This window comes from Parus major, chromosome 3 (genome assembly GCF_001522545.3).
Source record: "Parus major isolate Abel chromosome 3, Parus_major1.1, whole genome shotgun sequence".
NCBI classification, from domain to species: domain Eukaryota; kingdom Metazoa; phylum Chordata; class Aves; order Passeriformes; family Paridae; genus Parus; species Parus major.
The window spans coordinates 51,912,743-51,922,082 of NC_031770.1; the positions used below are offsets into that span (position 1 = coordinate 51,912,743).

At 48.9% G+C, this 9,340-nt stretch overlaps 1 protein-coding gene across 3 annotated transcripts in view; it reads right to left on the reverse strand.

Annotated features, from left to right (window-relative positions):
- Window positions 1-8,004, reverse strand: part of HIVEP2 (HIVEP zinc finger 2) — a 137,688-nt gene extending 129,684 nt beyond the window's left edge. For 2 of the 3 annotated variants that reach the window (XM_015620962.3, XM_015620958.3), the window contains exon 1: window positions 5,175-5,967. The gene's annotated coding sequence lies outside the window, so the exon portion shown is untranslated. Of the gene's footprint in view, window positions 1-5,174; window positions 5,968-7,593 lie in introns of those variants that run through there. The other variant, XM_033512724.1, reaches the window with a different exon arrangement.
- Between the last annotated feature and the right edge of the window lie 1,336 nt (window positions 8,005-9,340).

A 9,340-nucleotide genomic window follows, 5' to 3' on the forward strand; every position in this document is an offset into this window, starting at 1 on the left:
AACAAGCATAAAATAATGGAACAGACTGCAAGTTTTGTTTGACACAAATTTACTAACAATATTGAAAGAAAATTAAATTCACATAGCTTTGAAGAGATTTTAAAACTAAATCTCTTTACTCAAAGAGCCTAGTATTACAGCCTCACCTGGCGATCAAAACAGATTATCATATCAAGACAGCAGCAAGATGTCCAGCTTTATAGTCCCGTAGCTGATAGTTTAATCCTATTTTTACCAAACTGTAGAAACTTTTATTGACTTACACAGGACAGGGAATTTGGCTGTAGGAGTCTATGAATGTCCTGCCAAAGATAAATGCCTTTTCCACTGAAGAACTGTTTTACTTCAGACAAATGCACTTAAAAGGCTTTTCATAAGCAGCTTCAGAAATTACATTCGTAAACATAACTGATTTAAATGGGAAAAAAGTCAAAATCTGTCCATCCCTATTGTTACAGAAGACCATCAATTGCAGTCAATTTTCTTTTCTAAAGCATTGAAAAAACAGTTTTAGAAGTTCAACTGTCGAACTGAATCAGAGTTTCACAGGTGTCACCCAGGACTCAGCTAACACTGCCAGCCTGCAGAGGTGTCAGTGAACCACGGGCCTGCACTATGCTCTAGGGCGTCTCTTTTTCATTGCTAACGCTTGTGCAGAAAGAAAGGAAATCACATCCAGTCCTCACAAAAATTGACAACAGTTCAGAGCAAATAAAGATATTCTTTTTCAGCTATTTATTTTAGCTGTCTTTGAGAGACAAAGAACATAAAACTCCTATACTTCTATAACTTTTGTAAGCAGACTACACTCAAAATGAACTAGACTGACCTATGAAGACTGCTAATAGATGCCAGCAACTTACGTCTCTGTTGAAGACTAGCTTTGGTCTAAACTAAATAGTTTTTGCTCTAACTAAATAGTGTCACGTCTTGTTGTCAAGGAAGGGTAACCTCGGTTATTATTTCATACTATTCTGTCTTGACACACTACACATGTTTTGTTTTAATGCAAGCCACAAACACAAAATACATAAATACAGAGACTGGGACGTTTATCTTATTTAAACAAACAAAAACAACAACAACAACAAAACCCCACACCAAGATGCAAGAAAACCCCACTGTCTAATAAGACTAATTTTGATAACCCCGATCCTATGCCACTAGATTTTTTAAACTTAGAGCTCCTTTCTGCCTAAGCACAGATATTGCTCAATGGAAAAACTGCTCAATAAATAATAATATTCCAACAAAATTCTCTGATGTTATGTTGTATCTTACACTCTGCAGTTAGAGTTTACTTTCAGTTTTTTACATTTCTTTAGCAACACTATTCACTGTAGCCACAAAAGTCTAAACTTCACCATAAATTACAGAAAACAACTTGGAATTTTTCTGATTATTATTTTTTTTTGAGTATTTTCTTATGAAGGGGGTCAAACTCTATTGCATTACTTTTAAAATGCCACCTGACACTGTAATTTCAGTTCCCATTCACTCCTCCACTTTTCACTTTTCTATTAAACTGAACTATACATGCAAATTACCTAACTGCTTTTCTTTGTATGGAATTTCCAATAAACTACTACCCGAAAAAGAAACTTTCTGTAGCAGTCAAACCTTGAATTTCTCCTGTATGACACAACAGCAATTAACCCAAGCCTTTCAAAAAATACTCTATGTCCTTTTTTCCCCCCTTTTTTGCAACTCACATAAATCAAAGATTTTAGCCAGAGCTGCAACAGTTTATTATGACTTACTTAAGCTGCAATTAAACACATTTAAGAACACACATATTCTTCACTATTCTTTTTTTGGGTCTGCAGGATCAAATTTCTTTCATATAAATTGCATTTTTCAGATTCTGTAATTGTATTAGAGCATAACTATCAACTAATAGAAAAAAAGCCAAAACAAAACATGGCAATTATTTTCTGTAAAACACAAATCGAGGTGCAACAAAACAAACCCATGAGTACATGAAGTGGCCATAAACTCGTTACCTAGTACATTATTACATTACTTGTGGTTTCCATGTCATATTTAGAAAGAACTTTTCTGCTGAGACAAAATTCATACTGACAGCTATAGAATGTGCATAAACAAACTCAGAAAAAAGGGATATTATCACTATACAAACTTGTCATATCAGGGTAACCATGTACCAGGGGAATTTACATCAGATAATTAAATCCATATTTGTGTAGTGTATTACTTTAAGAAAACCACTCAAGTGGTACATTTTTGGGTAGGTATGCCCTGAGACTCCCATCCAAAGAAAGTGAAGGGAGAAAAAAGCATGCACAGGTTTTCACTTATTCAAGTACAAGGTGATATCCAGGTTGAAAAAACCATAAAAGAGACACATCCAGGGCAGAACAAGGAAATATGAAAACATAATCAATACTGGTCCACTCTCCATTGCTGTTACCCTGGCATACAGAAAACAGAGTAACCATTTTGCTGATGTACAGAATGTGCCTGAAAGACAAATGAAAAGAAGTACCCATAATCCACAACACTTCCCCAGAGCAAGAAGATGCTCTTATGCTTAGACCATATCAATGATGGCAAGAATTCAACCACAAGACGATTAAAAAGGCAAGAGATTCCAGACAGACAAAATTGCAAATGGTACTTTAATGTCTTATTCTACATGGGGGATTTTGAAATACTGTATAAGATTGTTCCCCCACCCATATCCTCTCATGTCTTTTCCATGCTCATAGTTTTGTGAGAGAAATTTCTTGGGGACAAACCTTACTGGGGAAAAACTTCTACAAATGAGTAGGGAGGGTAAAGCCAATTGTTCAATCTATGAACAAAGCAGAATGGTGAAATGAGATGTCCATGGTACCTCCTATTTCAGTAAGAAGAAAAAAAAATGTAAAAAAACACAGATGTTTCCAGACATTAACATATTCTTTAAATTCACTAACGATTTCTTAGTGTCTGAACAGGGGTTTGCTACTTGGTTGTCATGGAAAAGCTTCTAATATTTCTATTTACAGCGGATTTTTTCTCTCAGGCTGTCAGACCAGCATTTTCACAAGCCCTAATTTCACTTGAGAATGAAAAATATGGCTGCAGTGAACTGCTTTTTTAATATTTCCTGCTGAAATAGGGGAATTGTTGCAAAGTCTTATAAAAATTTTTAAGCATCCAAAAGCGAAACAAGTCTGTACAAAGCTGCTATTTCCTATAAGAATGGCACAACCAGCTTGAAACTTTCATTGTTCTATCATAATTCTGTGCTATTTTATTTAAATGTAGCATCCCAAATTACTGACTGAATATGCAAAAAATACTCTTCTCCATTTTCCATCTAGCTTACACTACCCCTTGCTGTTTCTTCACTTTTTTAGCAACTGCTAGATATTCTACTGAAGGGAAAAAAAACCCCAAAAATCCAAAGCACCTAACCAAACAAAAAAAAAAAAACAAAACCAACAAACAAATGGTTAAACTACAGGAGAAAGCCAAATAACTTAAAAAAATATTTAATCTGTAACATACTACTTCAGAGATGCTGTTTAAGAAATCTTGAGAAAAAATAACCCACCTCTTTAAAAAAAAGAATTTTTAAAGCAGTTTACTCATAAGTTATCGGATCTTTTCCAAATAACAAAGGTATGCAGCCTCTGCACTCAACAGTCCTGTTCAACTCCCAAAAGTATTAACAATTAACTCTTCCTGAAGCCTTTAACCGGTGAGAATAATAATAATTATGCATTCCTCCTGCTTGGAGGACCAGTAATTTAAAACCACATGATGACAGTCTGAGGTAAAATGGATAAAACATTTTCCTTTTACCCTGTGTGAAGACCATTGACATGAAGAAGCAACTCTTCATGGGCCCGATTCATGATGGGACCTAAGACAGAGGAAGTCAGCACACAGCTCTGGCAATTTACCTGCAATTCCTAGGTAGAATCAACTACAAGCAAGTAGTACTTGCTGAGCTGTACTTACAGAGCTGGATAGATAACTATCGATATAAACAACCACAGCTTATTATAAACCCCATCAGGCTCAAATTTGAAAGATGGCAAGCCATATTTCATAATCCCAGTCACATTACTGCGACTTAGACATTACTATGACTTGTATATAGGAATACTCTTAAGTAGCAAGCATTCTTCTCTTTGATGGGTACATATTGCAGTACTTCACTCAGTAAACCACCTCTGCCAGGCACACAGCTCCTATATTCCCACTACCTTACCCAACGTGGTTAAATTACAAAAGCAGTAATAGTAATCGCCTCTGCTGTTGACCAAAAATGATGAGCAGAGGGACATACAAAATGGTACTCATTTCTTCTGTTTCAATCCAATTCACCTTGATTCCTTTTTTAAAAAAGCACCTAAATAAATGAATAAGCAAAGAAGTTTGGCAAAACGCTCAGAAATAAATGTCCTGCTTTAAAAATGTCCAGCTTAGTTACAAACATGCAGAGCCAGATCATAAATTTGCTCACACAACTGAGTACAACCAATGGTATTAGAAATAGTTAAAAGTCAAAAAAGAATAGCCTTGTAGGGTGCCACCACATAAACTAAACATGATATACTGCCAAACACTCAAGTAGACACATGCACCATTATTCAGCAAGGACCACATGAATGCATATGGCTCTCTGTTTTGTCTTCATAGTAACAAGAAGGTTTGTAAACAGATCTCACATATGAGGCAATCTAGTCACTTGAGAATCTAATAATCTGCCTTTATAAAGAAGCACTCTGCACTGTTGCCACACAATTGGACTCAGATACACAATTAAAAGTCCTCTACATTTGTGCTTTGGGACAAGTGCTGCTCAAATCTATTCTAATCCATAGCAGCGAGGTTTTAAGGAGTCACCTCAGCTAGGATGTACAGAACTGCTATACCAAACACCCATGGGCAAACAACATTAACACAAGAGAATACAAAATATTAAAAATGCAGATTGTTCAATCAACATAAGTAATGACACACTGACTTAGTACCGTATCACTGCTGACTTTGCACACCTGAAAACCACAGTAATCTTAAATACATTTGTAGATGACAGTAGTAACTTCTTTAAGCATGCATGAAAATCTCTCTCAGCCTATTCTACAACACTTAATTTTTTGAGAAATGAGACAAAACAAAAAAAACTAATTAAGAAAGTTTAAGATAATCCATACCTGAGGTTTCAGAAATATCTCCTGAGCGGAAGGATCAGGAAAGATTAAACATCTAAGCGTAAATAGCTATGACCCCCAAGTTACACTGCATCTATCTAAATATGTCCACGTGTTGCAAATCTAACAGGCAGAGACTCTCCTATCTTTGAAAAACAGATGCACTTTTTCAGCACGTCTGTATATCATCTTCACTATCAAAATATTGAGGATTCCACACCGTGTCCTGATAACCTGAGGATCAAATTCCTCTGGTAGTCAGCGGTAATCCACAACAACAGAATTTAAAACTGGGCCCAGTGAATTTGTACCTCGTTAGACCAGTAGTTCCTTTAATCTAGTAATTACTCAAACTACCCGGTGTCCCCAGAACTCCCGATGATGATGACCGGAGCCCCCTTGCGCTGGGAGCTGCACGAACACACGCCTGCACCCGCAGCTCCGGGAAGCAGAGAAGCACAGACCTAGCCAGCAATGTTTATCTTTCGCCACCCTAACCACTTTGTTTATTATTTTTTTCGTAATAATAATCAATATAAATTCATTAGAAGAAAAAAATAAAGGAAAAGTAACACCCTTGACAGAGTCACCATAAAATGTTTAACGTCCCCGCTACTATTTGATTACGTACAAACCCAGGTTTATTAAAGTAGGTTTCACTTTAAAATGATACAAGGGAAACTAGCAAAATATTTCTGCTGAAACTCATTAGTATTTTGATTACTTTAGTTTGAAAAGGTTTTTAAGAATTGTTGCCTGAAAAAACCCAACTCTTCAGTTGCAGCAGAAGTTTCATTTCTGCAACTATCATATTAAAAAAAAAACAAACTCCAAAAAAAAGAAAAAAAAAAAAAAAGTTTGACCATTAGTGCCAACTAATAAGAAAAACAGAACCCTTTTCCGGGAAATTAAGCTCTGCGGAGGTTTATCGTTGTCCCGGGGCGAGCCCCGGCCGCCTGCCCACGGAGACAAGCCGTGCTGGCCGCCGGCCGGCCGGGACCCCGGGCCAGCCGTGCTGGGGCGGCGGGGCCTCCCGCGGCTTCCCCCGCCGCGGGCCGGAGTTCTCGGGGACACCCACCACCTGGAGGCCGGACACCACGGCCCTCCGTGCCCTCCGCCTCGGGCTCCCTCTCACGAGGGGAAGGCCGTGCGACGCGCCAGCCCCCGGCAGGAAGGTCGGGGCGGGCTGCGGGGCATGACCCGGGATAACCCGGGGCTTTCCCCCGCCTCCCCCGCGCCGCTTGACCCCGACGGCGGGGACACGGCGAGGACGCGGCGGGGCAGCTCGCCGCCCCTGCCCGCCTCCCGGCGCGGAGCCGGCGTGCGGTGCTGGATATCCTATGCGATATCCTATGCGACAGGCGCGGACGTGCCGCTTACATAATCCCCGCCGGCCGCACACGTACCCCGCATTACATAAGGGATCGTGCCCCCGCCGGCCCCCGCGGCAGCCCCGCCGGCGGACGGGGGGACAAGAGGGAGGGAGAAAGGGAGGGACCCGGCGGCGGCCCCGGCCGAGCCCCTCGTTAACCCCCTTCCTGTGGCGTTTACACGTCATGGAACATTCCCGGAACGGGCCAACGTCCCACCCACTTCAGGGAACAGTCACCGCGGCGCAGCGCGCACACGCACTCTCGCACACGCACCCCGGCGCGGTGCCGGGTGTCCCCGCACACACACGCACTTCCCCCGTGTCCGGCACCCCCGCGGGGACGCGCTGGCAGCCGGGACACATCTCCTCCTTCCCCTCCTCCCTCCGCTATCTCCGGCGCCCTGCCCTCCGCCGCGCCGGGTGGCCCCGGGCGCCCCCCCTACCTCGGTGCCCCCCCGATCCGCTCCCGGGGCGCCGGAGGCCGCGATGTGAGCCCCGTCGGGTCGGCCCCCCCGCGGGCGCCTCTCCCCGGCGGTGACCATGCCCATTCCCCGCCGCAGGAGGGGATTACGCAAGGCAGCCTTCTCCTCATCTGCATACACTTACAAGCCGGGTATTCCCCACATTTCCTAACGGCGTGTCACCGACAAAGGCCTGTCCCCGCCGTGTCCCCCTCCTGCGCCGGCTCAGCGGGAAGGGCCGCCGGCCGCGATACCCCGGGGACGGTGCCGGTGCCTGCCGGCGCCCGGAGCCGCCGCCACAGAGGTGACTTACCGGTCCGGCGGTTTTACAGCCCCGCCGGCTTCCCCCGCCGGCGCCCTCCCGCCGCCTTGCCCTCCATTTACCCCCGCAGCCCCGGGCGGCACTCGGGGCGCCGGCCACAGAGCCCCCGCTCCGCTGAGCGCCCTGCCTGCCGCGGCCCGACCCCAGCCCCGCCGCGCCCGCACCCGAGCCCCGCCGCCCCGGCGCGGCTGTCAGCTGGTGCCGGTGACAGGGGACGAGCGGCGGACAGGGAGGAGGGGGCTGCCCGCAGCAGCCGGTGCTGCTCACCTGGGAAATAACCGAGGAGGAAGGAGGGAAGCCCTCCCGCTGCCCTTGTTGTTGTTGCTGCTGCTGCTGCTGCTGATCCCGCCGGGCGCTCGTGTTGCTCCTTTGCTAAGGGCTCGCCCGGAGTGAGGCGGCTCGCGGTGCTTCTTTATATATAAAGACAGACAGAGATATTCCAGCGGCCAAGGGGCGCCCGCTTCACGCGTTTATCTTAAGGCAGGTCATTCCTCTCCCTCTTTTTGGAAAGGCTCATCACCATCTCCCTGACAGTGGCGGAGGGGCTGGTGTTGCACGGGGGAGAGGCGGAGGCCCGGGAGCCGCAGCCCGCCCTGGCCGCGGCGGGAGGGAGCGCTCCGCGCTGCAGGCGGCTCCGCCGGGCTATTCCTGGCACCACTTCCCAGAACAGAAGTTACAGGGCGGCGAGCGCGGAGCGAGCGCGGGGAGCGCGCCGCCCGTGACGTCACCGGGTCCCCCCGCGCGGCGGCGGGAGCGCTCCCGGGCGCGGTGCTGGGCGCTGCCCGCCCTGGGAGCCGTGCGGGGCGGGAGCCGCGGGAGCCCCGCGGCGGGGAGGGCGCGCACCGAGGAGGCAGGGCCTCGCAGGGCGAAGCCTCGGCCTCTCCCCGCCGGCGGAGATCGCCGCTCCCCTCCCCCCCCCCGCCGAGGGAACTCCCAGGAGAGCCAGTCCCGGCTTGCCGTGCGCAAGCCGCGCGTCTTCCCGGCCTGAGAATTTCCTCCGAGGACGCGGGATCCTCCTGCCCCCTCCCCTCCCTCCGTTTCCTTTCTCTCCCTCCCCCGGCCCCTCCGCCCCCTCGCTCTCGCCTGGCCGAGATCACGTTATCTGTCAGAGAGAACAATACACCGCCGGGGCTCCCCGTGCTGGCCGCCGACCCCGGCTTCACGGCCGAACGCGGGTCTCCCCCGGGCGGGGACCACCCCGACCCTCGCTCACCCCTCACCACGTGGCCCCGGAGGAGGGGGGGCATATCAGGCCGGCCCGGCGGGGCTCGCCGCCACCCCGGAGGGCAGGGAGCCCGCCGCGCCGCCCCGGGCTGTGCCGCAGGCGTACGCATTTATTGCAACACCCGCTCGCCGCCAGCGCAGCGGCCGAGCGGAGCGGAGCGGAGCGGCAGCCCCGGGAGCGGCCCGTGCCGCCGGGAGCGCGGGCGGGGGACACGGGCGGTAACGGGGCTCGCATCCCCCCGCCGCCGCTCAGGGGGCTGCCCGCCGCCAATGGGGGCCCGGGGCGGCGGGGCGGGGGTTCGGCCGGGCCGGGGCCGGCGGCGGGGCCGCTCTCCCGCAGCAGCCCCGGGGCGGAGAGGCGCGGCAGGGGGAATACCCTCCCGGCCGGGCCAGGCGGTGCTCGTGCTTCCTTGAGACATCCCACCGCCCTTCCGCTGGGGTCGGGAACCCACCACGGGTTTTCGCAACCTTCGCCGAAGCAGGACCCGGCCCTGGTCCCGCACTGACACACGCCCCGGGTCCTGCCGCTCACACTGGCTTTGAGTTAGTTAAGTCTGAGCGCGATTCCGGAGATCAGTGCTTGTATTCCTGAGATCTGCCACGGCTGCTCGGAGAGTGAAGCTCAACCGGCTGGTTCCCTCTCCCGGCCGCTCCGGCAGCGCGGGGGTCCCTTGCCTGGCCTCGCCTGGTTTGGCTTTGCAGTGGCACCGACGGCCGCTGAGTTTTTGACAGCAGGTCTTAACTTACTTTTCAGAGTGAATTTTCTTTTGGGGAATCCATTCAGCCGCGT